The 26,963-nt window shown below is 38.6% G+C and overlaps 1 long non-coding RNA gene across 2 annotated transcripts in view; it reads left to right on the plus strand.

Moving 5' to 3' along the window:
* Positions 1–26,963, plus strand: part of LOC112132764 (uncharacterized) — a 161,593-nt gene that overhangs the window by 114,112 nt on the left and 20,518 nt on the right. The gene's annotated exons all lie outside the window — the stretch shown is intronic.

Genomic DNA, 26,963 nt, shown 5'->3' on the forward strand with positions numbered 1-26,963 from the left:
AAAAGGATTATGATTACTAGTATCGGTTCCCTGCAAATAGTTTTACACGCACACACACACACACACACACAATCTTTTTCATTCTATACTGTGAATTATTTACCTCATTATACAACGTAAGTTATCAAAGCAAAGTAATTATAGAAAGACTGAATGGTCATGTTACAAAAACTTGGAATTTTATTGGAAAGTGGAAGAAACATTTCCTGTGATTCTCAGATCAAAACTCCCTTGGGCCTCATCACAAGGCCTTTCAAAAGCAGCGGTTGAAATGGAGGTAAGGAAATTTTGCCTACATAAGAAACTCCGCTCTGCTTTGTTTAGGAAGTGATGACTGAGGTTTAATTCATTGGATCACAGGGCCGGGAAATGCTGTGCCAGCTTAGATCTACTTTGAGTTTCCTTAAGAAACCTGGTATGTTTTAATTCAAAGATGTGGAGACCTGTTGGCAACTCTTTGGAAGCATTTAGCAAACTATATTAAGGCTACCTTCAGGCACTTCATTTATAAGCTATAAGAATTCCAGCTGTTTTCCCTTGAGTCTATTTTTCTAGAGAATACTTTTCTTCCATTAAATTCTATGTCACAGATAAAATAATTATCTGTAAAACATATGCATTAATTTGCTTTTATCTAAATATCTATGCAAAGAAAGTTGTCTAAACTCTTCAAGCAGCTACTTGTATTAGAATGTCAAGTTCTTTTCTAGATTTAGCTAATAGGTTGGGAATGTAAACTTGATTTTGGTTGCTAATATTACTCGTTTTAGATCTTTCCAGTCACATAATTTTATTCTAAGCTAAGTTTTCCCTTTTCCTTCTCATCCTATTTTCCTTGGTCATCTTAGAAGGTGGACTTTCTGTTAAATTCCTCCTGCTTACGCATTACAAATAAGAGGCATTTTTTTTTTTTTACATTGTAATCACCATGGTCAACAAAGTCACTCCAGGTCTTCCTTATATATGTGCCCCCGCTTAGTAACAAAAGAAGAGCATCAAAGATTGTGCTTTTGTAAACAATGAATTCAGATTTAAATAATCTATTAATGAAGAAATATAAGTAACTTTAAATTTCTTTACATTGAATTATTTCAGTTTGTTTCTGTTTTTTAAAAAATGAAATTTTCAAGAGTTAGTCCCATGAAAATCACTCTATGGTAAGTCTATTAATAAATAGGTCTGATTTCTTTTAAGGCCAGTCGAGGAACTGTTCACTTCCTTTATTAAATCCATTTTCCAAATTTAGCACTTAAGCAGTAACATTAGGGAGGTGAGTCTACAGAAAAGCAGAGTATAAATATGGAGTCAAACAAATACTGCAAAGATACAATTAAGTTCAATATTAAATAACCTGCAATAGTCAAGGACTATGACAAAAGTTCCAAGAATAGGCCAAGATAAAAGGAGGAAAGATGAAAGAAGAAAAAGCATCTTACAACATTTTAGTCAAAGGTATAGAGAAGAAAACAAAGTAACAGCCTTTGCAAATAGCAACCTATTATGCATAAGGCTGGTTTTGCATAGAGAAAAGTAATTTAAGCTTAATTTTCTATTTTTACTGATCCTTTTTTTACATCAAAAACATATGTATACATGACATAACAATGTGTAACTTTGGAAACTTATGGAAATAATGTATGTATAAAAACTTTCTAAGAAAATCATATATGAAGAATGATGTGGTTTGAATGTTTGTCCCCTCAAAAATCTCATGTTGAAATTTGATCCCCAATGTTGGAGGTGGGACCTGATGGAAGGTGTTTGGGTCATGAGGGCGGATCCTTCATGCATGTCTTGGTGCCATCCTCATAGTAATGAGCGAGTTCTCGCTCTGTGAATTCCTATGAGAACTGATTGTTAAAAAGAGCCTGATACCTCCTCCCCTCTCTCTCTTGCTTCTATTGCATGGTAAGACATGCAATGCTTGCTCCTCTTTACCTTTTGCCTTAAGTGGAAGCAGCCTGAAGCCCTCACCAGAAGCAGATGGTGGTACCATGCTTCTTGTACATCCTAGAGAACCTTGAGCCACATAACCTATTTATGAATTACCCAGCCTCAGGTGTTCCTTTATTGCAATGCAAATTGACTAAGAAAAAGAAGAAAATTATCAAAATACACATTAGGCAATTGTTAAAGATGTATTAAACACCATTTATTAAATTAGTAAACAAGCTAAATAATATCTAACAGTATAGCTTTAAAACTGTGGTATTATTTAAATTAATTATTTTTGTTTATAAAAGTAAGATATTATCATTAATGAAAATTCAACAAACATAAATAAAGGAGAAAGGAGAAATATTATCTATTGTTTCACCAGATGAGTGTGTAAGAGAAGAGAAAAAAATACATCAGGGTTAATTTGGGTAACAAAGAAAAACTGAAGAAAACTTTGCACGTTCTACAAATACGTGGAGGATGATGGCAACGAATTACTTTAAACCAGGGTTATAAAAAATTTGGTTTATTATGTCGTATGTAGCTTCAAGCAGGGAGAGAAATAGAAATAATCTTTGTTGAGAATCTAGTATCCTCTGCTATCTCAATTTAATGTCACAATAACTTTGCAAGCTAAGCACTGGTACCACTATTTAACAGATAAAGAAAACAGATCTTAGATGGGGTAACAACTTATCCAATGTTACTTAGCTAGAAAGCCATGAAAGCAAGATTCAATTCCAGGTTTCTCTGGCAAGTGTCAATTTTGGAGCTTTCAGTTGCATTTGGTAAAGGCCTATGTATTCTCAAATGTGCCAAAGGGTAAGAGAGAAGAAGGCCAAGGGATTTGGTCTTAGATCACTGCTCCCTCTTTAAATATAATAGTTATAACTGAAACTTTTTTTTTACTAGACATTTGTGTGATATTTAGTAAAAACAAACAAAAGCTCACCTGAAAAAGCTTAAAAAACAATCCACCCCACAATGTTGCCTTACAGCATAGCTTTCAGAAGTTCTGGCCAAAAAAAAAAAACCTGTGATAGAAATTGGGGGAGTGACATCAGCAAGATGGCTAGCTACAGACACTTGGCATTCATCTTCCCTACAAGAATGAACCAAAGCAAAGAATCCATAGCTGATTTGACTGGAGTGTTGAAAGGAGATAATCAGAATGCAGTAGGAGAGTAGAGACACATTTGTGGTGATTGGAAGCCCAGGAGGGCAGTGTGGAGGCACCTAGCCTCTGCAACCCCATCTCTCTCACCCAGATCAGATTTGCCTAGAGTCAGGAGGGACGTCCTGTTTCAGGGAGAAGGTATTCAGAAGATCCCCACCAGCCCCCATTGCCACTGTAAACACCTACAATCCTTACAACAGGAAAATCTTAAGTTCTCACAAGCCCCGAGCCCAGTTTTGAAATATACTGGGAATTCACACAGTTGTATTGCCCAGATTAGAAGCACAAGGTGTGTACTCCTCTTACCCAGCCATGGTGAGCCAACCTGCTGCAGCATAGTGCCATCTTAATACCAGTGTGTGCCCTCTTCTGGGGCACAGTAGCTACTGCTCTCCTGCATTGGGGCTCCATCTTCATTAAACCAAGCCCACAAATGTGACAGAATGCCACAATCCTACCTGTGTGAAGCCTGGGCCTAGGATTGGCTGTGACTCTGGTCCAGCACAGCAGGATAACCAACCCCTGCCTGCCTGACTTCCAGTCAAAGGAACAGTCTAGCAGTCCTGCCTAGGACAAACTTATCCTAAAGCGTGCCAAACCACTGCATGCCTTCCCCCGAAGTCAGAGAGGCCCCTGAGTCTTCAAGCAGCTAATATGCCCCTGGGCCAGCAGAGTAGCTACATACCTTTGCTCAGAACCTGAGAAAGAGCCCCCTAGCATCTCTGATACCCCCAGACGTGTCCTTGGCCTGCCCAGTGGCCCTGTAACCCTAATAAGGGCCTGAGAAATAGTCTTGTAGGCCATCATTGGTAGGCACGCTCCCAGATCAGCCAAGCAGCCAAGAGACCTGAGAAACAATTCCATGGATCACCCCTGTTGAGTGCACCCCTGAGCCAGCCAAGCAGCCTTACCCCTTCATCTCAAACCTGAGAAATAGCCCATGGTCCATCCAGAGAAGACATGGCCCCAGGCTGGTCAAGCAGCTATGTGCCCCTGAGAAAGAGCCCTGTGGGCTGCTGCTGGTAAGCATGCCCGGGGCCAACCAAACATCCCTGTGTCTGCATCCCAGGCCTATGCAACAGCACCATGGACCGCCCCCCACAGAAATCCCCCAGTTGAGCAGCCATGCAGCTTTAAAGCTTGAGAAATAGTGTCGTGGATCAGCTGCAGCAGGCACGCACACAGCCAGCCCTGCACCCACATACCAGGCCTAAGAAATAACCCCATGGACTATCACTGGCTAGCACACCCGCCCAGTCCAGCCAAGCAGCCTTTAGCCCATGTCCCAGGCCTGAGAAACAGCCCTATGGGTCAACCCTGGAAAACACATTTCCAGGTAGTGGAGCAGTAGTGTACATACCCTCCAGGCCTGAGAAACCACCCCACAAGCTGCTCCTGAGAGGCCAAACACCAGGCTAGCCAAGCAACTGTGTGCCTTAGTTTGTGGCCAGAGTAACAGCCCTGTGACCCCCAACCCTGGAGAGCCAAACCTCACATTGGCCAACCCATTTTGTGCATACAGATACCCTCAACATAAGAAACAGCCCAGTGGGCCCACCCGTGGCAAAGCACACCACCAAGCCACAAACATTCTCAGCCTAAGGCGCTAAGAAACTCGCAAATGCCACTGGCATGGATTACAACTGAAGAAACTACACAGAGACTATACTAGAACAAAGATCAAAACACACAACACACTGATACCACCAAGACCTATTCATTTGAATAAGTCTTCCCTTAGGAAGCCTACTCCATAAATTTGGAAGAGGTGAATTTTCTACCAGATGCATAGAAATCAATGTAAGGACACATCAACCATTAAAAAGCAAGGAAACATCTCACTTCCAAAGGAAAATAATTCTGCAGTAATATACCCCAATCAAAAGGAAATATAGGAAGTGCTAGAGTAATAATTCAAAATAATAATCTTAAAGAAACTCAGTGAGATACAAGTAAATGCAGATAGACAATTCAATAAAATTAGGAAACAATTCATCATTTGAATGAGAAATTCAACAAACAGATAGATGTGATAAATAGATATCATATCATAAAAAAAAAACAGAAATCCTAGAACTGAAGAATTTAATGAGTGAAACAAAAAATACAATTGAGAACTTTAACAACACACTAGACCAACCAGAAGAAAGAATTTATGAACTAGAAGATAAATATTTTGAAATAATACAGGCAGACAAAAAAAAAGAAAAAAGAATACAGAATAAAGAAAGCATGCTGGATTTACAAGACACAATTAAGCAAATATTTATATTATGAGCATTATAGAAAGGAGAAGAGACAAGGAAAGGTAAGAAAAATATATTTAATGAAATAATAGCAAAAAATGTCTCAAGTCTATGGAGAGAGAAGGACATCCAGGTTCAGGAAGCTCAAAGAACCCCAAATAGATTCAGCCTAAACAGGTCCTCTTCAAGGGACATCACAGTTGAATTGTCAAAAGTCAAGAACATAGAAAGAATTTTAAAAGCAGCAAGAGAAAAGTGTAAAGTCACGTATAAGAGAATCCTCATTAGAATAACAATGTATTGCCGGGTGCAGTGGCTCATGCCTGTAATCCCAGCACTTCAGGAAGCCAAGGCGGGTGGATCACGAGGTCAGGAGTTCGAGACCAGCCTGGTCAACATGGTGAAACCCCACCTCTACTAAAAACACAAAAGTTAGCCAGGTATGGTGGCAGATGCTTGTAATCCCACCTACTTGGGAGGCTGAGGCAGGAGAATTGCTTGAACCCAGGAGGCAGAGGTTGCAATGAGCCAAGATCATGCCACTGCACTCCAGCCTGGGTGACAGAGCCAGACTCCATCTCAAAAAAAAAGTAAAATAAGTGTATTTCTCAGCAGACAGCTTATAGGCCAGGAGACAATAAAATGATATAGTCAAGATGCTGAAAGAAAAGAAAACCTGCCAGCCAATAATAATATACCCAGCCAAAGTATCCCCCAGAAATGAAGGATAAATCAAATCTTTCATAGACAAGCAAAAACTAAGAAAACTTATCACCACTACACCAGCATTACAAGGGAGTCTTATGTTTGGAAATAAAAAGATGATAACCTCTATTATGAAAACATGCAAAACTGTAATACTCACTGGTACAGCTGATACACAAAGGAGAAAGATAAAGAAATCAAACTTTATCACTACAGAAAACCACCCAAATCTAAAAAAATAATAAGAAGAAGAAAGGATGTAAGGAGCAAAGAATATACAAAATAACCCTGAAACAAACAATAAACATGATAGGAATAAGACCTCACCTATCAAAAATAATCTTGAATACAAATGGATTAAATTCCTCATTTAAACAACATAGACTGACTGAATAGTTACAAAAACAAGACCTATCTCCATACTGCCTACAAGAAGCTCATCTTGTTATTAAAGACACAAATAGGATGAAAGTGAAGAGATAGAAAAAGATACTCCATGCTGACAAACATCAAAAATGAGCAGGAAAAGCTATACTTGTATCAGACAAAGAAATTTCATTTTAAAAGCTATAAGAAGAGACAAAGAAGGACATTATATAATAATAAAGGAATTAATTCAGTGAAAAAATATAACAATTGTAAAAATATATTCACCCAATACTACAGCATTCAGGTATATAAAACAAATATTATTAAATCTAAAGAGAGAGATAAACCCCAAAACAATGATGTCTGGGGATTTAAAAACCTCACTGTCAGCACTAGACAAATCATCTAGACAGAAAATCAACAAGGAAACATTAAATTTAATCTGCATTATAGAGCAAATAGACCTAACAGACATTTACAGAACATTTCACTCAACAGCTGCTTGGGTGACCGTATGTTAATTAAGCATAATTTCTCCAGGACTGATCATATATTAGAACACAAAACAAGTCTCCAAAATTTTTAAAAATTGTGACCATACCAAGTATCTTATCTGATCACAATGGAATAAAACTAGACACCAATAACAAGAGTAACATTCAAAATTATACCAATACATAGAAATTAAATAGCATGCTCCTAATGACCAATAGGTAAAGAAAGAAATTAAGACTAACATTTAAAACTTCTTTGAAACCAATGGAAATTTAAGCATAACATACCAAAACTTATGGAGCAAAAGCAGTATTAAGAGGTAAGTTTATAGCAATATATGCCTACATCAAAAAACTAGAAAGATTTTAAATAAACAATATAACAATGCGTCTTGAAGAACTAGAAAAGCAAGAACAAATGAACCCCAGAATTAATAGAAGGAAAAAAATAATATAAATCAGAGCATACATAAATAAAACTGAGAGTAAAAAAATACAAAAGATTCATGAAACAAAAAGGTAGTTTTTGAAAATATAAACAAAATTGACAAACCATTAACTAGACTAAGAAAAAAAGAGAAAAGGTTCAAATAAATAAAAATCAGAAACAAAAAATGACATATCTCAATAGATAACATAGAAATAGGAAGGATCATTAGAGATTACTATATACCAGTAAATTTAAAAATCAAGAGAAAATGGATAACTTAATGGACATATACAACCTACCAAAATTGAAACAAGACAAATAGAACACGTAAATATATAATATTAATAACAATTAATGAGATTAAATCAGTAATAAAAAGTCTTCCAACAAAAAAAAAGTCCAGGACTGAATGGTTTTACCATTGGATTCTACTAAACATTTAAAGAATTAACACTAATTCTTCTCAAACTATTTTAAAACAGAGGGAATTTTTCCTAACTCATTCTATGAGGCCAGCATAACCCTGTTAGCAAAAGAAGACTAGGATCCAGCATAAAAAGAAAACTACAGGCCAATGTCTGATGAACATAGAAATAAAAATTCTCAACAAAATCTTAGCAAACTAAATACAACAACATATCAAATTAATCATACACCATGATCAAGTGGGATTTATCCCAGGAAAGCAAGCATGAGTCAACATATGCAAATCCATACACATCATACATCACATTAATGGAATGAAGAACAAAAGCCATATGATCATCTTAATAGATGCAGAAAAAGCTTTTGATAACATTCAACATGCCTTCATAATAAAAACTACTAAATTAGGTAGAGAAGTGTTGGCGAAACCAGTCCCACACCACCCAGTGGGTACTCAGAGTCCAGTGGAGACAAAGGAGTTAGAAAGAGACAGAATAAGCGTTTAAAAGGTGGGTCCAGGGGACCAGAGCATTGGAGGTTTGCTCACAGCCCAGAGCTCTCAGGCTCTGCCCAATTTATTGGTTTAATTGGTTTACAAACTCTTTGTTCTTAGGGCAGATGGGAGGGGGAGGAAGGGATGATGAAAAGGATTAATCAGTGAAGGAGAACTCGTGAGTTATTTGATAAAATGTATAGCATTATTTGATAAAATGTATAGCAGTGGTGGTTTCTGTGAATTTCCTTGAGCAAAGGTGTGTGTATAAACTACTTAAGATCTTTAACTTATCTGGACTGAAACGGATGGGAGCAGGTTTCAGGAGAAGCCAAGATGTTTGATTATACTCTACTGCTTCAAGGAAGCGTTATCTCCCTGAGCAACCTATGGAATGCCGCTGAGTGGTTATGCTCTTGGGGCATAAAGACATGAAGGCAATAAGGAGACTTCTCCTCAGAGTCCACCCATGCCTTTCCATGGGTGTCTCACACAGAGGAGACCAACCAGAAACTCTCTTTCCCACAAGAAGGAAAGCAGCTCAACATACTAAAGGCCATATATGGAAAATCCACAGCTAACATCTTACTGAATAGAGAAAAGCTAAATCTTTTCCTATAAAAACTGATAGAACACAACATAGCACTGGAAACCCTAGCCAGCACAATTAGCAACAGAAAGAAAAAAAGGGCATCAAAATTGTAAAGGAGGAAGTCAAATTGTCCCTGTTTACAGGTGACATGATCTTATATATAGAAAAACCTAAAGACGGGGAGTCTGTTCCAAGGCCGAATAGGAACAGCCCCAGTCTGCAGCTCCCAGTGTGATTGATGCAGAAGATGGGTGATTTCTGCATTTCCAACTGAAGTACCTGGTTCATCTCATTAGGACGGGTTGGACAGTGGATGCAGCCCATATAGGGTGAGCTGAAACAGGGCAGGACATTGCCTCACCCTGGAAGCACAAGGGGTGGGGGGATTTCCCTTTCCTAGCCAAGGGAAGCCATGACAGACTGTACCTGGAAAATCGGGGTACTCCTGCCCAAATACTGTGCTTTTCCAATGGTCTTAGCAAATGGCACACCAGGGGATTGTATCCCACACCTGGCTTGGAAGGTCCCATACCCATGGATCCTTGCTCACTGCTAGTGCAGCAGTCTGAGATCAAACTGTGAGGCAGCCGCCTGGCTGGGGGAGGGGCATCTGCCATTGATGAAGCTTGAGTAGGTAAACAAAGCGGCTAGCAGGGGAAGCTCAAACTGGGTGGAGCCCACCACAGCTCAGCAACACCTATTGCCTCTGTAGCTTCCACCTCTGGGAGCAGGGCATAGCTGAATAAAAGGCAGCAGAAATTTCTGCAGACTTAAACATCCCTGTCTGACAGCTCTGAAGAGAGCAATGGTTCTCCCAGCACAGTGTTTGAGCTCTGAGAATGGACAGGCTGCCTCCTCAAGTGGGTCCCTGACCGCCATGTAGCCTAACTGGGAGACACCCCCCAGTAGGGGCCGACTGACACCTCATACAGGCAGGTGCCCCTCTGCGACGAAACTTCCAGAGGAAGGATCAGGCAGCAATATTTGCTGTTCTACAATATTTGCTGTTCTGCAGCCTCTGCTCGTGATACCCAGGCAAACAGGGACTGGAGTGGACCTCTAGCAAACTCCAACAGACCTGCAGCTGAGGGATGTGACTGTCAGAAGGAAAACTAGCAAACAGAAAGGAATAGCATCAGCATCAACAAAAAGGACATCTACACCAAAACCCCATCTGTAGGCCACCAACATCAAAGAGCAAAGGCAGATCAAACCACAAAGATGAGGAGAAACCAGAGCTGAAAATTCTAAAAGCCAGAGCACCTCTTCTCATCTAAAGGATCGCAGCTCCTTGCCAGCAATTGAACAAAGCTGGACGGAGAATGACTTCGATGAGCTGACAGAAGTAGGCTTCAGAAGGTGGGTAATAACAAACTTCTCCAAGCTAAAGGAGGATGTTCGAACCCATCAAAAGGAAGCTAAAAACCTTGAAAAAAGATTAGACCAATGGCTAACTAAAATAAACAGTGTAGAGATGACCTTAAATGACCTGATGGAGCTGAAAACCATGGCACAAGAACTATGTGACATATGCACAAGCTTCAATAGCTGATTCGATCAAGGGGAAGAAAGGGTATCAATGACTGAAGATCAAATTAATGAAATAAAGTGAGAAGAGAAGTGGAGAGCAAAAAGTAATGAATAAAGCCTCCAAGAAATATGGGACTATGTGAAAACACCAAATCTACATTTGATTTGTGTACCTGAAAGTGACGGGGAGAATGGAATCAAGTAGGAAAACACTCTTCAGAATATTATCCAGGAGAACTTCCCCAACCTAACAACGCAGGCCAACATTCAAATTCAGAAAATACAGAGAACACCACAAAGATACTCCTTGAGAAGAGCAACCCCAAGACACATAATTTTCAGATGGACCAAGGTTGAAATGAAGGAAAAAATTTTAAGGGCAGCCAGAGAGAAAGGTCGGGTTACCGACAAAGGGAAGCCCATCATACTAATAGTGGATTTCTTGGCAGAAACTCTACAAGCTAGAAGAGACTGCAGGCCAGTGTTCAGCATTCTTAAAGAAAAGAATTCTCAACCCGGAATTTCATATTCAGCCAAACTAAGCTTCATAAGTGAAGGAGAAATAAAATCCTTTACAGACAAGCAAATGCTGAGAGATTTTTGTCACCACCAGGCCTGGCTTACAAGAGCTCCTGAAGGAAGCACTAAACATGGAAAGAAACAACCGGTACCAGCCACTGCAAAAACATGCCAAATCGTAAACATCTTTGATGCTAGGAAGAGACCACATCAACTAACAGGCAATATAACCAGCTAATGTCATAATGACAGGATCAAATTCATACATAACAATATTAACCTTAAATGTAAATGGGCTAAATGCCCCAATTAAAAGATATAGACTGGCAAATTGGATAAAGAGTCAAAACCCATCAGTGTGCTGTATTCAGGAAACCCATCTCACATGCAGAGACACACATAGGCTCAAAATAAAGAGATGGAGGAAGATCTACCAAGCAAATGGAAAGCAAAAAAAAAGCAGGAGTTGCAACCCTAGTCTCTGACAAAATAGACTTTAAACCAACAAAAGAGACAAAGAAGGCCATTACATAATGGTAACGGGATCAACCCAACAAAAGAGCTAACTATCCTAACTATATATACACCCAATACAGGAGCACCCAGATTCATAAAGCAAGTCCTTAGAGACCTACAAAGAGACTTAGACTCCCACACAATAATATTGGAAGACTTTAACACCCCATTGTCAACAGTAGACGGATCAACAAGACAGAAGGTTAAAAAGGATATCCAGGAATTGAACTCAGCTCTGCACCAAGTGGACCTAATAGATATTTACAGAACTCTCCACCCCAAATAAACAGAACATAACATTCTTCTCAGCACCACATCACACTTATTCCAAAATTGACCACATAGTTGGAAGTAAAGCACTACACAGCAAATGTGAAAGAACAGAAATCACAACAAACTGTCTCTCAGACCACAGTGCAATCAAATTAGAACTCAGGATTAAGAAACTCACTCAAAACCCCACAAATACATGGAAACTGAACAACCTGCTCCTGAATGACTATTGGGTACATAACGAAATGAAGGCAGAAATAAAAATGTTCTTTGAAACCAATGAGAACAAAGACACAACATACCAGAATCTCTAGGACACATTGAAACCAGTGTGTAGAGGGAAATTTATAGCACTAAGTGCCCACAAGAGAAAGCAGGAAAGATCTAAAATTGACACCCTAACATCACAATTAAAAGAACTAGAGAAGCAAGAGCAAACACATTCAAAAGCTAGCAGAAGGCAAGAAATAACTAAGATCAGAGCAGAACTGAAGGAGATAGAGACACAAAAACCCCTTCAAAAAAATCAATGAATCCAGGAGCTGGTTTTTTGAAAATCAAAATTGATAGATGACTAGCAAGACTAATAAAGAAGAAAAGAGAGAAGAATCAAATAGACGCAATAAAAAAATGATAAAGGGGATATCACCACTGATCCCACAGAAATACAAACTACCATCAGAGAATATTATAAATACCTCTACACAAATAAACTAGGAAATCTAGAAGAAATGGGTAAATTCCTGGAGACATACACCCTCCCAAGACTAAACCAGGAAGAAATTGAATCTCTGAATAGACCAATAACAGGCTCTGAAATTGAGGCAATAATTAATAGCCTCCCAACCAAGAAAAGTCAAGGACCAGCTGGATTCACAGCTGAATTCTACCAGAGGTACAAAGAGGAGCTGGTACGATTCCTTCTGAAACTATTCCAATCAATAGAAAAAGAGGAAATCCTCCCTAACTCATTTTATGAGGCCAGCATCATCCTGATACCAAAGCCTGGTAATGACACACACACAAAAAAGAGAATTTTAGACCAAAATCCCTGATGAACATCGATGTGAAAATCCTCAATAAAATACTGGCAAACCGAATCCAGCAGCACATCAAAAAGTTTAGCCACCATGATCAAGTTGGCTTCATCCCTGGGATGGAAGGCTGCTTCAACATATGCAAATCAATAAATGTAATCCATCACATAAACAGAACCATCAACAAGAACCACATGATTATCTCAATAGATGCAAAAAAGGCCTTCAACAAAATTCAACAGCCCTTCATAATAAAAACTCTCAATAAACTAGGTATTGATGGAACGTATTGCAAAACAATAAGAGCTATTTATGACAAATCACAGCCAATATCATACTGAATGGGCAAAAACTGGAAGCATTCCCTTTGAAAACTGGCACAAGACAGGGATGCCCTCTCTCACCACTCCTATTCAACATAGTGTTGGAAGTTCTGGCCAGGGCAATCAGTCAAGAGAAATAAATAAAAGGTATTCATTTAGAAAAAGAGGAAGTCAAATTGTCTCTGTCTGCAGATGACATGATTGTATATTTAGAAAATCCCATCATCTCAGCCCAAAACCCTCTCCTTAAGCTGATAAGCAACTTCAGCAAAGTCTCAGGATAGAAAATCAATGTGCAAAAATCACAAGCATTTCTCTACACCAATAACCAACAGAGAACCAAATCATGAGTAAACTCCCATTCACGATTGCTCCAAAGAGAATAAAATACCTAGGAATCCAACTTACAAGGGGTGTGAAGGAACTCTTCAAGGAGAACTACAAACCACTGCTCAATGAAATAAAAGAAGACACAAACAAATGAAAGAACATTCCGTGCTCATGGATGGGAAGAATCAATATCGTGAAAATGGCCATACTGCTCAAGGTAATTTATAGATTCAATGACATCCCCATCAAGCTACAAATGACTTTCTTCACAGACTTGGAAAAAATTACTTTAAAGTTCATATGGAACCAAAAAGAGCCCACATTGCCAAGTCAATCCTAAGCAAAAAGAACAAAGCTGGAGGCATCATGCTACCTGACTTCAAACTATACTACAAGGCTACAGTAACCAAAACAGCATGGTACTGGTACCAAAACATATATAGATCAATGGAACAGAACAGAGGCCTCAGAAATAATAACACACATCTACAACTATCTGATCTTTGACAAACCTGACAAAAACAAGAAATGGGGAAAGGATTCCCTATTTAATCAATGGTGCTGGGAAAACTGGCTAGCCATATGTAGAAAGCTGAAACTGGATCCCTTCCTTACACCTTATACAAAAATTAATTCGAGATGGATTAAAGACTTAAATGTTAGACATAAAACCACAAAAACCCTAGAAGAAAACCTAGGCAATACCATTCAGGACATAGGTACGAACAAGGACTTCATGACTAAAACACCAAAAGCAATGGCAACAAAAGCCAAAATAGACAAATGGGATCTAATTAAACTCAAGAGCTTCTGCACAGCAAAAGAAACTACCATCACAGTGAACAGCCAACCTACAGAATGGCAGAAAATTTTTGCAATCTACCCATCTGACAAAGGGCTAATATCCAGAATCTACAAAGAACTTAAAAACAAATTTACAAGAAAAAAACAAAAACCCCATCAAAAAGTGGGTGAAGGATATGAACAGACACTTCTCAAAAGAAGACATTTATGCAGCCAAAAAACACATGAAAAAATGCTCACCATCACTGGCCATCAGAGAAATGCAAATCAAAACCACAATGAGATACCATCTCACACCAGTTAGAATGGTGATCATTAAAAAATCAGGAAACAACAGATGCTAGAGAGGATGTGGAGAAATAGGAACGCTTTTACACTGTTGGTGGGCGTGTAAACTAGTTCAACCATTGTGGGAGACAGTGTGGCGATTCCTCAAGGTTCTAGAGCTAGAAATACCATTTGACCCAGTGATCCCATTACTGGGTATATACCCAAACGATTATAGTTCCTGCTACTGTAAAGACACATGCACACATATGTTTATTGTGACACTTTTCACAATAGCAAAGATTTGGAACCAACCCAAATGTCCATCAATGATAGACTGGTTTAAGAAAATGTGGCACATATACACCATGGAATATTATGCAGCCATAAAAAAGGATGAGTTCATGTCCTTTGCAGGGACATGGATGAAGCTGGAAACCATCATTCTGAGCAAACTATCACAAGGACAGAAAACCAAAGACTGCATATTCTCACTCATAGGTGGGAATTGAACAATGAGAACACTTGGACACAGGGTGGGGAACATCACACACTGGGGCCTTTTGTGGGGTGGGGGATAGCGGGGAGGGACAGCATTGGCAGAAATACCTAATGTAAATGATGGGTTGATGGGTGCAGCAGGCCAGCCTGGCACATGTATACCTATGTAACGAGCCTGCACGTTGTGCACATGTACCCTAGAACTTAAAGTATAATAAAAATAAATAAAATAAAGTGAAGCAAAAAAAAAGAAAAGAAATCCCTAAAGACTCTACAAAAAAAAGACCCAGCAACTTAGAACCGATAAGCACATTAAATAAAGTTGCAAGGTATAAAATTAATATACAAAAATCAGTAGCATTTTTGTACACAAACAATGAACTAGCTGAAAAAGAGATCAAGAAGGCAATCCCATTTGCAATACCTACAGAAAAATAAAATAACTAGGAATATATTTAACAAATGAGATGAAGTACATATACAAGGATAACTACAAGACACTGATGAAAGAAATTAAAGAGGATACAAACAAATGGAAAGACATCCCATGCTCATGGATCAGAGGACTCAATATTGTTGAAATGACAATACTACCCAAAGCAATCTAAAGATTTAATGTAATCTCTATCAAAATGTCAATGACATTCTTCACAGGAATAGAAAAAATTCTAAAATTTGTATAGAACCACAAAAGATCTCAAAGAGCCAAAGCAATCCTGACCAAAGAGAACAAAGTTGGAGATATCACACTATCATTTCTGAAATATACTACAAAGCTATAGTAACCAAAACAGCATGGTACTGGCATAAAAACCAGCACATAGACCAATGGAACAAAATAGAGAACCCAGAAATTAATCCATATATCTACAATCAATTGATATTTGATAAAGGTCCCAAAAACACCTATTGGGGAATGGTCAGTCTCTTCAATAAATGGTGGTGAGAAATGGATATTTATACGCAGAAAAACTAGAACCACAACTCTCATCCTATAAAAAAACAACTCAAATGGCCCAAAGATCTAAATGTAAGACCTGAAACAATAAAACTACTAGAAGAAAACACATTAGAAATGATTCAGAACATCAGTCTGGAAAATATTTTGGGAAGAAGTCCTCAAAAGTATAGGCAACAAAAACAAAATTAAACAAATGGAATTATGTCAAACTAAAAAGCTTCTGCACAGCAAAAGAAACAATCAACAAAGTAAAAAGGCAATCTACAGAATGGGAGAAAATATTTGCAAACTACTCATCTGACAAAGGATTCATATCCAGAATATACAACGAGCTCCAACATTGCAACACCAAGAAAAGCAAACAATATGATTTTTAAATGGGCAAGTGATCTGAATAGATATTTCTCAAAATAAAACAAACAAATGGTCAACAAATATATTTTAAAATGCTTAACATCACCAGTCATCAGGGAAATGCAAATCAAAACCTCAATGAGGTATTATTTCACCCCAGTTAGAATGGCTATTATCAAAACAACAAAAAAATTAAAAAATGCTGGTGAGGATGCAGCGAATAGGGAACTCTTAAACGCTGTTTGTGGGAATATAAGCTAGTACAACCACTGTGACAAGCAGGATGAAAGTTCCTCAAAAATGACAAATAGAACTACCATATGATCCAGCAATCCCAGGGCTGGGCATTTATCCAAAGGAAAGGAAATGATTATAACATAATGGTTGGGGATCCACCAGCTCATCTTGCAACTGCCAAAAATATGATTTATATTTATAAGTCCCTATTAAATATATCTCTCTGAGAAAAAAATAATTATACCAGAGAGACATCTAAACTCCCATGTTATGGCGGCACTATTCATAATAGCCGAGATCAGAAATCAACATAGGTGTCCAGTAACAGACGAATGGATAAAGAAAATATGGTATGTATATACAATGGAATACTATTCAGACATAGAAATTAATGAAATTCTGTTACTCTTTACAACATGGATAAAGTGGGAGGACATTATGTTAAATGAAGTTAATTGAAATATTACTATGTACCCCATGAATAGGTACAGTTGTAATTTGTCAATTTAAAACAAAATTTTTTTTTCTTTTATTATTATTATTATTATTATTATTATACTTAAGTTTTATGGTACATGTGCGCAATATGCAGGTAAGTTACATATGTATACATGTGCCATGCTGGTGCGCTGCACCCACCAACTCATCATCTAGCATTAGGTATATCTCCCAATGCTATTGCTCCCCCCTCCCCCCACCCCACAACAGTCCCCGAAGTGTGATGTTCCCCTTCCTGTGTCCATGTGTTCTCATTGTTCAATTCCCACCTATGAGTGAGAATATGCGGTGTTTGGTTTTTTGTTCTTGCGATAGTTTACTGAGAATGATGATTTCCAATTTCATCCATGTCCCTACAAAGGACGTGAACTCATCATTTTTTATGGCTGCATAGTATTCCATGGTGTATATGTGCCACATTTTCTTAATCCAGTCTATCATTGTTGGACATTTGGGTTGGTTCCAAGTCTTTGCTATTGTGAATAATGCCGCAATAAACATACGTGTGCATGTGTCTTTATAGCAGCATGATTTATAGTCCTTTGGGTATATACCCAGTAATGGGATGGCTGGGTCGAATGGAATTTCTAGTTCTAGATCCCTGAGGAATCGCCACACTGACTTCCACAAGGGTTGAACTAGTTTACAGTCCCACCAACAGTGTAAAAGTGTTCCTATTTCTCCACATCCTCTCCAGCACCTGTTGTTTCCTGACTTTTTAATGATTGCCATTCTAACTGGTGTGAGATGGTATCTCATTGTGGTTTTGATTTGCATTTCTCTGATGGCCAGTGATGGTGAGCATTTTTTCATGTGTTTTTTGGCTGCATAAATGTCTTCTTTTGAGAAGTGTCTGTTCATGTCCTTCGCCCACTTTTTGATGGGGTTGTTTGTTTTTTTCTTGTAAATTTGTTGGAGTTCATTGTAGATTCTGGATATTAGCCCTTTGTCAGATGAGTAGCTTGCGAAAATTTTCTCCCATTTTGTAGGTTGCCTGTTCACTCTGATGGTAGTTTCTTTTGCTGTGCAGAAGCTCTTCAGTTGAATTAGATCCCATTTGTCAATTTTGGCTTTTGTTGCCATTGCTTTTGGTGTTTTAGACATGAAGTCCTTGCCCATGCCTATGTCCTGAATGGTAATGCCTAGGTTTTCTTCTAGGGTTTTTATGGTTTTATGTCTAACATTTAAGTCTTTAATCCATCTTGAATTGATTTTTGTATAAGGTGTAAGGAAGGGATCCAGTTTCAGCTTTCTACATATGGCTAGCCAGTTTTCCCAGCACCATTTATTAAATAGGGAATCCTTTCCCCATTTCTTGTTTTTGTCAGGTTTGTCAAAGATCAGATACTTGTAGATATGTGGCGTTATTTCTGACGGCTCTGTTCTGTTCCATTGATCTATATCTCTGTTTTGGTACCAGTACCATGCTGTTTAAAACAAAATTTTAAAAACTTGTAACAAATGAGAATGTCCAATGTCCAGAGAGCTCTTTCTCTGAAGACTTTAAAGCAAAAAATATTATATTTTGAGAAAAAATAATATATTCCCTTTTCTTCCTTAAAGTATAAGAATATGAGAGATTATTACTCACATACTTCCTAGAACAAGGATGACAAATTTAAAGCTCCTAAGCCCTAGGCCATCATGGCTATTCTGTCACCACTGAGCCAAAATAGAGCCCCAGAATGTTTTTCAGTTGAGCATTTCCAGCCATTTAACCTGTCAATAAGAGATATAGGAACTATTTCATTTTATTTATACACCCACCTTTCCCAGAATTTAAAAAAAAAAAAAAGAAGCCTTGTGCTTCATAAAAGGGGACTTTTGAAACAAAACTAAACTCAAACCGTAAAGGAACGAATATGAAGAAATTTCCTCTTTCTCATAATTAAAAAGGCTTCAACCTTGAATTTTCAAAATAAACTCATCTCAGAGCTGCCACTGTGGTTAGTGAAAACTATTAAGCTACAGACTTTGTACTGATGTTACTCCTTCTCTATTCACTACCTGTGACCCATAGCCCTACCCTGTTTCTCTTCTGCTCTCTGCTTTCATAGGTCTCTGTTGGGTCACTTAGCTCAAGCTAAATGGAAAGAGTAGAAAAAGAGGCTTTCTTTAGCCTTTCTGTCAGCATGCTGGCATATAACCTCCCTGGAATCACAAAACCTACAGATTATCACACTCCAACTGTCACAAATGACATTAGAACTGAGTTCATGTGAATACCAATTCTAATAGCATTTTTCAAAAATCAGGGCATGGTTTGTGCCCTCAGTAGAAAATGTTAGAAAAAGCACCTGTTATTACCCCAATCCCTATCGCCATTTTACTTTCACCTTCTCTAGGTGAAAGGACATGTCAGGCATCACGATCAAATTCACACTGAGAGAGAGCTAACAGAAATAAAAAGACTGAAGGAGGAAGAAAGGGTGTTTATTAAATTGGGGGTCAAAAAAGGAGATAAATACTATTCTCTCCCCTCCTGTTTCAAGAAGAGGTAAAATAGGCTGGAATTTGAGAAACTTTTGTTAGGCAAAAGGAAAGGATTTTGAAAACCAAAAAAAAAAAAAAAAAAAGTTAATGGTGGGGGCAGAATTTCTCCATTGTACTTTTTTAGGTATAGAGTTTTAGATGATGGGCATTTGTCTAAGACATTTTCAAGATTTCAGGAGACTTTATAAACCTGTGGAAGTGGATAGAAAGGTAGGCAGGCAGGTTAGGTGTGCTTTCAAATATACCAAAGAAGACCAAGATTGAGCCTCTAGACTACTGGCTAAAGAATCAGTGGGGGCTTCAAATGATCTTCTTACTTGTCCAGACAAATTTACCATTAGGAGAAAAGGCAGATTTCTGAAGAATTACTTTGCAGAAATAAAGATATTATCAGGCAAGAAAAGCCACATTATGCTGTAGTGACAAAATCTTATTGACTTAAAATAATCAAATCTTGTTTCTTGTTCAATCTATACATTCACCTACTCTGCTCATAATATTCATTCAGGGAACACTCACCATCTCAAACATTAAAAATTGGAGAAAAGAGAATTCTGAAGGTTCTCACCTTGGCTATTAAATGATTGCCCTGGAAATATCATGTGCTACTTTTGCTCATAACTTATTATTCAGAACAAATCATAGGGCCTCACTCAGACACAATGAGGATGAAAAGTATGATACCATGTGCCTAGAACAGGAGACAGGGGAAACATTTAAGAGTACAGCGCTAATAACTACCTCAAGAGGGCATCCTCCTGTTTCTCAAGAACCTAAGCAAGTATAATGGAGTCTCAGAGTCAGAAGAAGAACATTTATAACATGTCTTCTGCTTGTAAGTATGCATATAAAACAGAAGTGGCATAGAGCATAAATAAACTCTAAGCTACCTGATTCCCCCACTTCTGGCATGCAAGATAATGTTTATAAATACTTGGAGCATCTAGGAAATTGCTTCCTCGATATATGATTGATTGATAGCTAGATAGCTAGCTAGAAATGAAGGAGGCTGGACTAAGGGTTAAGAGAAAATTATTTTTCCTTCTTCTACAGATAGATATAGCAAAGATATAATAGAATTTCATTAATTAGGGCTGGAATGGGAGAAATCCACACTGATTTAGTCAAAGGTATATATTATGAAATATATTAAAATTAATTTAATGTTATTTTAAGAAAATGATATTATTGTCAATATTAAAAAATGTTTAAGAGAAAATATTGCACACAAAACCTCAAACAATCAGATTTAGTTGATATATATTGACTTAAATAATAAGGAATGCAATACATACCAAAAATTTGGCATACGTAGTCACGGACTTATAGACCCATTGATGTCTCTACTACCAAGTTATTGGTTTCATCGCCATCCAACTTTCCTTTGGGCTAAAAAATGATTCAGTTAGCTCGCCATAACATTTTATGATAAATTCATGGTTAAACTATACTTTTAAAAGATAACTACTAATTTTAGTTTGAAAACTAATGCACACTTTATCTAAGGTCATAAAAGACACATTGGTCATTGTTATTTATTCTTGCTTTACTTAGGTTTTTGTTGTTTTCTATTGTGAGAATGATCAATTAAGATTGCAGAAAAAACTCTGAATAATATTACCAAAAAGGGGATATATTGAGAGGATCACAGCCAGTACAGGTGAAAAAGCCTACAATGGGCTTAAAAAAAAAATAACACAAACTGGGGAATCAGAAACTAGACCATTATACAGAAGTGAATTGGCTACCATAGGATAAGGACACACCTATCATTGTTTAGGATTTTGCATCATTCTCCTCAAGAGTCTGCATCCTAGAGCAGATGCTGTTTAACCTACTTAAAGTTGTGTTTCCATCCCCTTGGTTAGAAAAAGTCAAGATACTTTGATTGACAGCTTCTTAATCTTGCACACAGTGAAGAGATAATTTCCCAAAAAGGATATGGGATTTTTTCCCAGATCAAGGGAAAACAGCGTAATGAATACTCAATAAAATAGGAAATATCTACTATACTAGAATCTTCTCCTAAGAACTTTAAAATTCAACAACATTCTTTTTAGGGGCATATACAAACTTCCTCATATGGTTTGTAGTGGAAGCTAAATGATAAAGGACCTTTTATGTCAGGAGTTTGGAATTCTGCCAAGCAGGTTATGAGGTGCTACTGCAGTGATATGATTTGTGTTTGTGTGTTTATTTGCTTAACCACTAATGGAAATGTGTGAAGTGGGTTATAGGAGTAAACCCAAGTATTAATAGAAAGACTAGTTAGGCAGCTGGCAAAAATTTAGCCAAAGCAAAGTTGTAGGAACCTAATGTAAGAAAATGTCAGTAGAGCTAGAAAAAAGGGATCGGTATTAATTAGCATTTTGTATACAAAAAAAACCCCAAAACTTACAGATTTAAAGCAACTACCACTTATTTAGCTGATTGGTCCTCAACCAGTGAAGTGGGGGAGTGGGTGGGACATTTGGCAATGTCTAAAGATGTTTTTGGTTGTCACAGTGGGGGTGAGGATGCTGTGGTCATCTAGTTATTAGAAGCCAGGGATGCTGCTAAACATTTTATGGTGCACAGGAAAGTACCTCTCCTCCCCAAGAATTATTCAGGCCAAAATGTCAATATTACCAACATTGAGAAACCCTGATTTAGCTTAAGACTCTGCAGGCCATCAGTATGGTTTGGGCTTCATCGGAATTCTGCTGATCTGGGCCAGGCTCACCTGATCTCAACTTGCTGATTCATACATCTCTGGTCGACTATTAATAGCTGGTCAGGTGGGAGCTGGCTAAGCTAAAGGGCTCAGCTGGAACAGCTCCTTTTTGATCCCTGTGGTTTCTCATCCTCTGGAAGAATGATCAGACATTTTTCATACAGTGAAGGCTACAAGAGGTCAAGAAGAAATATGCAAGGCCTCTTGAGATCCAGCCTCAGAATGCACAGTGTTGTGTGTATCAGTCTCATTCTATGAGCCAAAGCATGTCACCAGGCCAGCCCAGAATTAAAGAATGGAGAAATAGACTGTATCTCTTGATGAAATGGCTATCAAAAAAAGTGATCATTTTTATAATCTACCAAAGAGAGAATTTTGAAATAGCTAGAATATAGAATCAAAAATAGTTGGTGGCTGCTGGTAAAAGGAGAAAGATAGTGAAATTAAAATTATACTGACCAGAGATCCATGATTAATTGAATCCTGTTTTTGCCACTTATCTCTCCACATGGTTCCCAGAAAAAAATATAGACACAGAAAAAAAAAGCGAAGTAAAATTGACCCATTTTATTTCTATCTGAAGAATTTGACTCAAAAACCAATAGATATGTGTATTAGTCCATTCCCACACTGCTATAAAGAGCTACCTGAGACAGGGTAATTTATGAAGAAAAGAAGTTTAATTGACTCAAAGTTCCACAGCCTGTACAGGAGGCATGGGTACGGAGGCCTCAGGAAACTTACGATTATGGTGGAAGGTGAAGGGGAAGCAAGCATGTCTTACATGACGGGAGCAGGAGAGAGAGAGAGTGAAGGGGGAAGTACTACACACTTTTAAACAACCAGATCTCATGAGAACTTATTATCACAAGAACAGCAAGGGGGAAGTTCGCCCCCATGAGACAATCACTTCCCACCAGGTCCTTTCCCCAACACTGGGGATTACAATTCAACTACATGAGATTTGGGTGGGGACATAGAGTCAAACCATATCATTCTGCTCCTGACCCCTCCCAAATCTCATGTCCTTTTCACATTTCAAAACACAATCATGCTTTCTCAACAGTCCCCCAAAGTCATATCTCATTCCAGCATTAACTCAAAAGTCCAAGTCCAAAGTCTCATCTGAGACAAGGCAAGTCCCTTCTGCCTATGAGACTGTAAAATCAAAAAGAAATTAGTTACTTCTGAGATACAATGTGCATACATGCATAGGGTAAATGCCCCCATTCCAAAAGGGAGAAATTGGCCAAAATAAAGATGCTATAGGTCCTATGCAAGTCTGAAACCCAGCAGGACAGTCATCAAATCTTAAAGCTCCAAAATTATCTCCTTTGACTCATTGTCTCACATCCAGACCACAGTGATGCAAAGGGTGGGCTCCCAAGGCCTTGTGCAACTCTGCCCCATTGACTCTGCAGGGTATAGCCTTCATGGCTGCTTTCACAGGCTGGCATTGAGTGCCTGCAGTTTTTCCAGGTGCACAGCACAAGCTGTCAGTGGATCTACTATCCTGGGGTCAAGAGGATGGCAGCTTTCTCAAAGCTCCACTAGGCAGTGCATCAGTGGGGACTCTGTGTGGGGGCTCCAATCCCACATTTCCCCTCCACACTGCCCTAGGAGAGGTTCTCCATGAGGGATCCACCCCTGCAGCAGATTTCTGCCTGGTCATCCAGGCATTTTCATACATCTTCTGAAATCTAGGCAGAGGCTCCCAAAGCTCAATTTTTGTCTTCTGCACAGCCACAGGCCCAACACCACATAGAAGCTGCCAAGGCTTGGGGTTTGCACCCTCTGAAGCAACAGTCCAAGCTGTACCTTGGCCCCTTTTAGCTACGGCTGGAGCTGAAGCAGCCACAATGCAGGGTGCCATGTCCAGAGCCTGCCCAGAGCAGCGAGACCCAGAGCCTGGCCCATAAAACCATTTTTTTTTTTTTTTTTTTTTGCCTCCTAGGCCTCCAGGGCTGTAATGGCAGAGGCTGCCATGAAGGTCTCTGAAATGTCTTGAGGCATTTTCCCCATTTTTTTGGCTATTAACATTCTGTTCTTCTTTACTCGAATCCACCCCCAGAAAATGGGTTTTCTTTCCTACCAAATGGTCGGGCTGCAAATTTTTCAAACTTCCCCTCATCTTCTTATCTTCTTCTGAGCCTTCCAAACTGTTTCAACCTCTGCCCATTACCCAGTTCCAAAGTTGCTTCCACATTTTCAGGTATCTTTATAGCAATGCCTCACTTCTCTGGTACCAGTTTTCAGTATTCATCTGCTCTCACGCTGCTATAAAGAACTACTTGAGACTGGGTAATTTATGAAGAAAAGAGGTTTAATTGACTCACAGTTCTGCAGGCTGCACAGGAAGCATGGCTTGGAGGTCTCAGGAAACTTACAATCATGGCAGAAGGTGAAAGGGAAGCAAGCGTGTCTTACTATGGCCAGAGCAGGAGAGAGAGAGTGAAGGGGGAAGTGCTACATACTTTTAAACAACCAGATCTTGTGAAAACTCATTCACTAGAAGAACAGTAGGGAGGAAATCTGCCCCCATGATCCAATCACTTCCCACCAGGTCCCTCCCCCAACATTAGGAATTACAATTCGACATGAGATTTGGCTGGGGCACAGTGCCAAACCATATCAAAAGGTCTTATGAATTACCTGTTTTCAAAAGAAGTTTCTTCTGCTAGGCAAATTCAATCTTAAAAATCGATAAGAAAAGCAGAATGAAAGATCTGTCTAGTCCACCCAAAAATATAAATCTTTCTTCAAAATGCAGAAAGTTCACACCTATGGGATGGGATGGGAGAAGGGAGGAAAAGAAGGAAAGAGAAGAAAGAGGAAAGGCATGAGAGTGTAAAGGAGAGGAGAGAAGATGAGACAAATGAATGATATATGGAGGATCTCCCAGGGGGCCTACAGTCCCGAGGGAAGAATGCATCCTCGAAAGACTTTACCACTGTACACTGGCCTCACAAGGCCAATGCTAAATATATGCTCCTGAACCTAAGCAACTTTTGGCAATATTTCTCCTACAAGGGAGTGCACAAGGGAATGCTCTTCAACTTTCCTTTGGGAAGAAAATGTGGGGAGAAGGAAACTATTTGGCTTCAGCTTCCATCTCCTCATCAGCTGTGAAACATTAGATATGAGAGATGAAAAAAGGGAAAAGGTCAAGAATGACTCCCAAGTCACATGTTGGGGACTTGGGAATTCAGAGTTTTATTTGGACTGGATGCAGACATTTGGGCATGCCAACTTCGGCACCAACTTCAGCATAGTTGATAGTTGATGCGTGTATGAAGAAAACTACCTGTGGAGGGTATACAGAGTGAGAAGAGAAGAAAGCCAATAACAGAACCTTGGAAAATATTAACACTTAAGCAGCAAGTAGGAAAAGAGGAACTCATAGAGTTGACTCAAAAGATTGGCTGGCAATTTGTAAGTAGAAAATCACGAAGGGACATGGATGTATAAAACATCCAGGAGGAAGAAAGTTCCAAAAATAAGACCATGCCCAAAATAGTTGAATGCAGCTGAGAGTAAAAGTAAGATTAAAGACTGAAATGAATATTGGCCTTAGCAATGATCATGGGTGATACATTAGTTTCAGGAGTCAACAGAAAGTGAGAATAAGATTGTGGATAACTATTATTTTATTGCATAGAGAAGGAGGAAGAACAGAGATATTGGAACATGTGTGGGTTAAGAGATAGTTTTTTTTATTTAAAGAAATTTGAGATGTCTCTACCTGCTGAGGGGAAGAATTCACTGGAGTGGTTGAAGATACAGAAAGGGGGAGAAACTCAGCACAGTAATAGCCCAATATATACAGAATAAATGAGATGAATGACATGTTGAAGAAAGAATCTCTTGTAAGGTAGAGAGAAGTAGAACCTGGTCAGTGAAAAAGGTTAGGAGTTGTGGGTTTTCAAGTGGATAGCTGTTTCTTTCTCTGTCAAGCAAGGGACAGCCATCAGTTACCTGTTCTGGGAAAGATAAGGAAGGGGGTAGCGTGGATTGGAGGATTGGAGGACAGTGATGAATATAATATCATACTCTACACATATAATTTTTATTTTATAAAGAATGTGACAAACTAGTAGTAAAAAAAGCATAACTAAAAAATAAACAAAAAAATACAAGTATTTAAATGGAAGATGATCTAGCAATGTTTAACTTCATATACAGAAGATAAGCAATTTGGGAAACACACAAGAGCAATAACTGCAATGCATTTATTCTGCATTTATTGAATAACTTTGCCAGGTCCTTCAGAAAGTAATAAGGGATCCAATGCTAGCTCAGAATATGGCAAGGAAGAGACACAAACAAATCATTGTAAGAAAAGCTAACCACAACAGAGACACATATGATGCTCTGGAAGGAGATATGCAAACACTCCTTCCAGAAGGGAGGAAATGAATCAGTCAGAGAAGATTTCAAGAAACAAGCAGCATTTGAGCTGATATTCGAAGATAGAAAGAAGTTCATTAGGAAGCTGGGGGCTGGGTCAGAAAGGGCATTCTAAGAAATGGAACAAATATGGAGAGGTGCAGAAAAGTATCCAGAAGAATTGAATCCAATGGACAGACAAGGAGGCTTCATCTCTCTACAGTTGCATAAGTAAAAATAAGAGGCTGAGCATGGTGGCTCATACTTGTAATCTCAGCACTTTGGGAGGCTGAGGAGGGAGGATCACTTGAGCTCAGGAGTTGGAGACCAGCCTGGGCAATATAGTGAGAC

The sequence above is a fragment of the Pongo abelii genome, chromosome 2 (genome assembly GCF_028885655.2).
Source record: "Pongo abelii isolate AG06213 chromosome 2, NHGRI_mPonAbe1-v2.0_pri, whole genome shotgun sequence".
In the NCBI taxonomy this organism is placed as follows: domain Eukaryota; kingdom Metazoa; phylum Chordata; class Mammalia; order Primates; family Hominidae; genus Pongo; species Pongo abelii.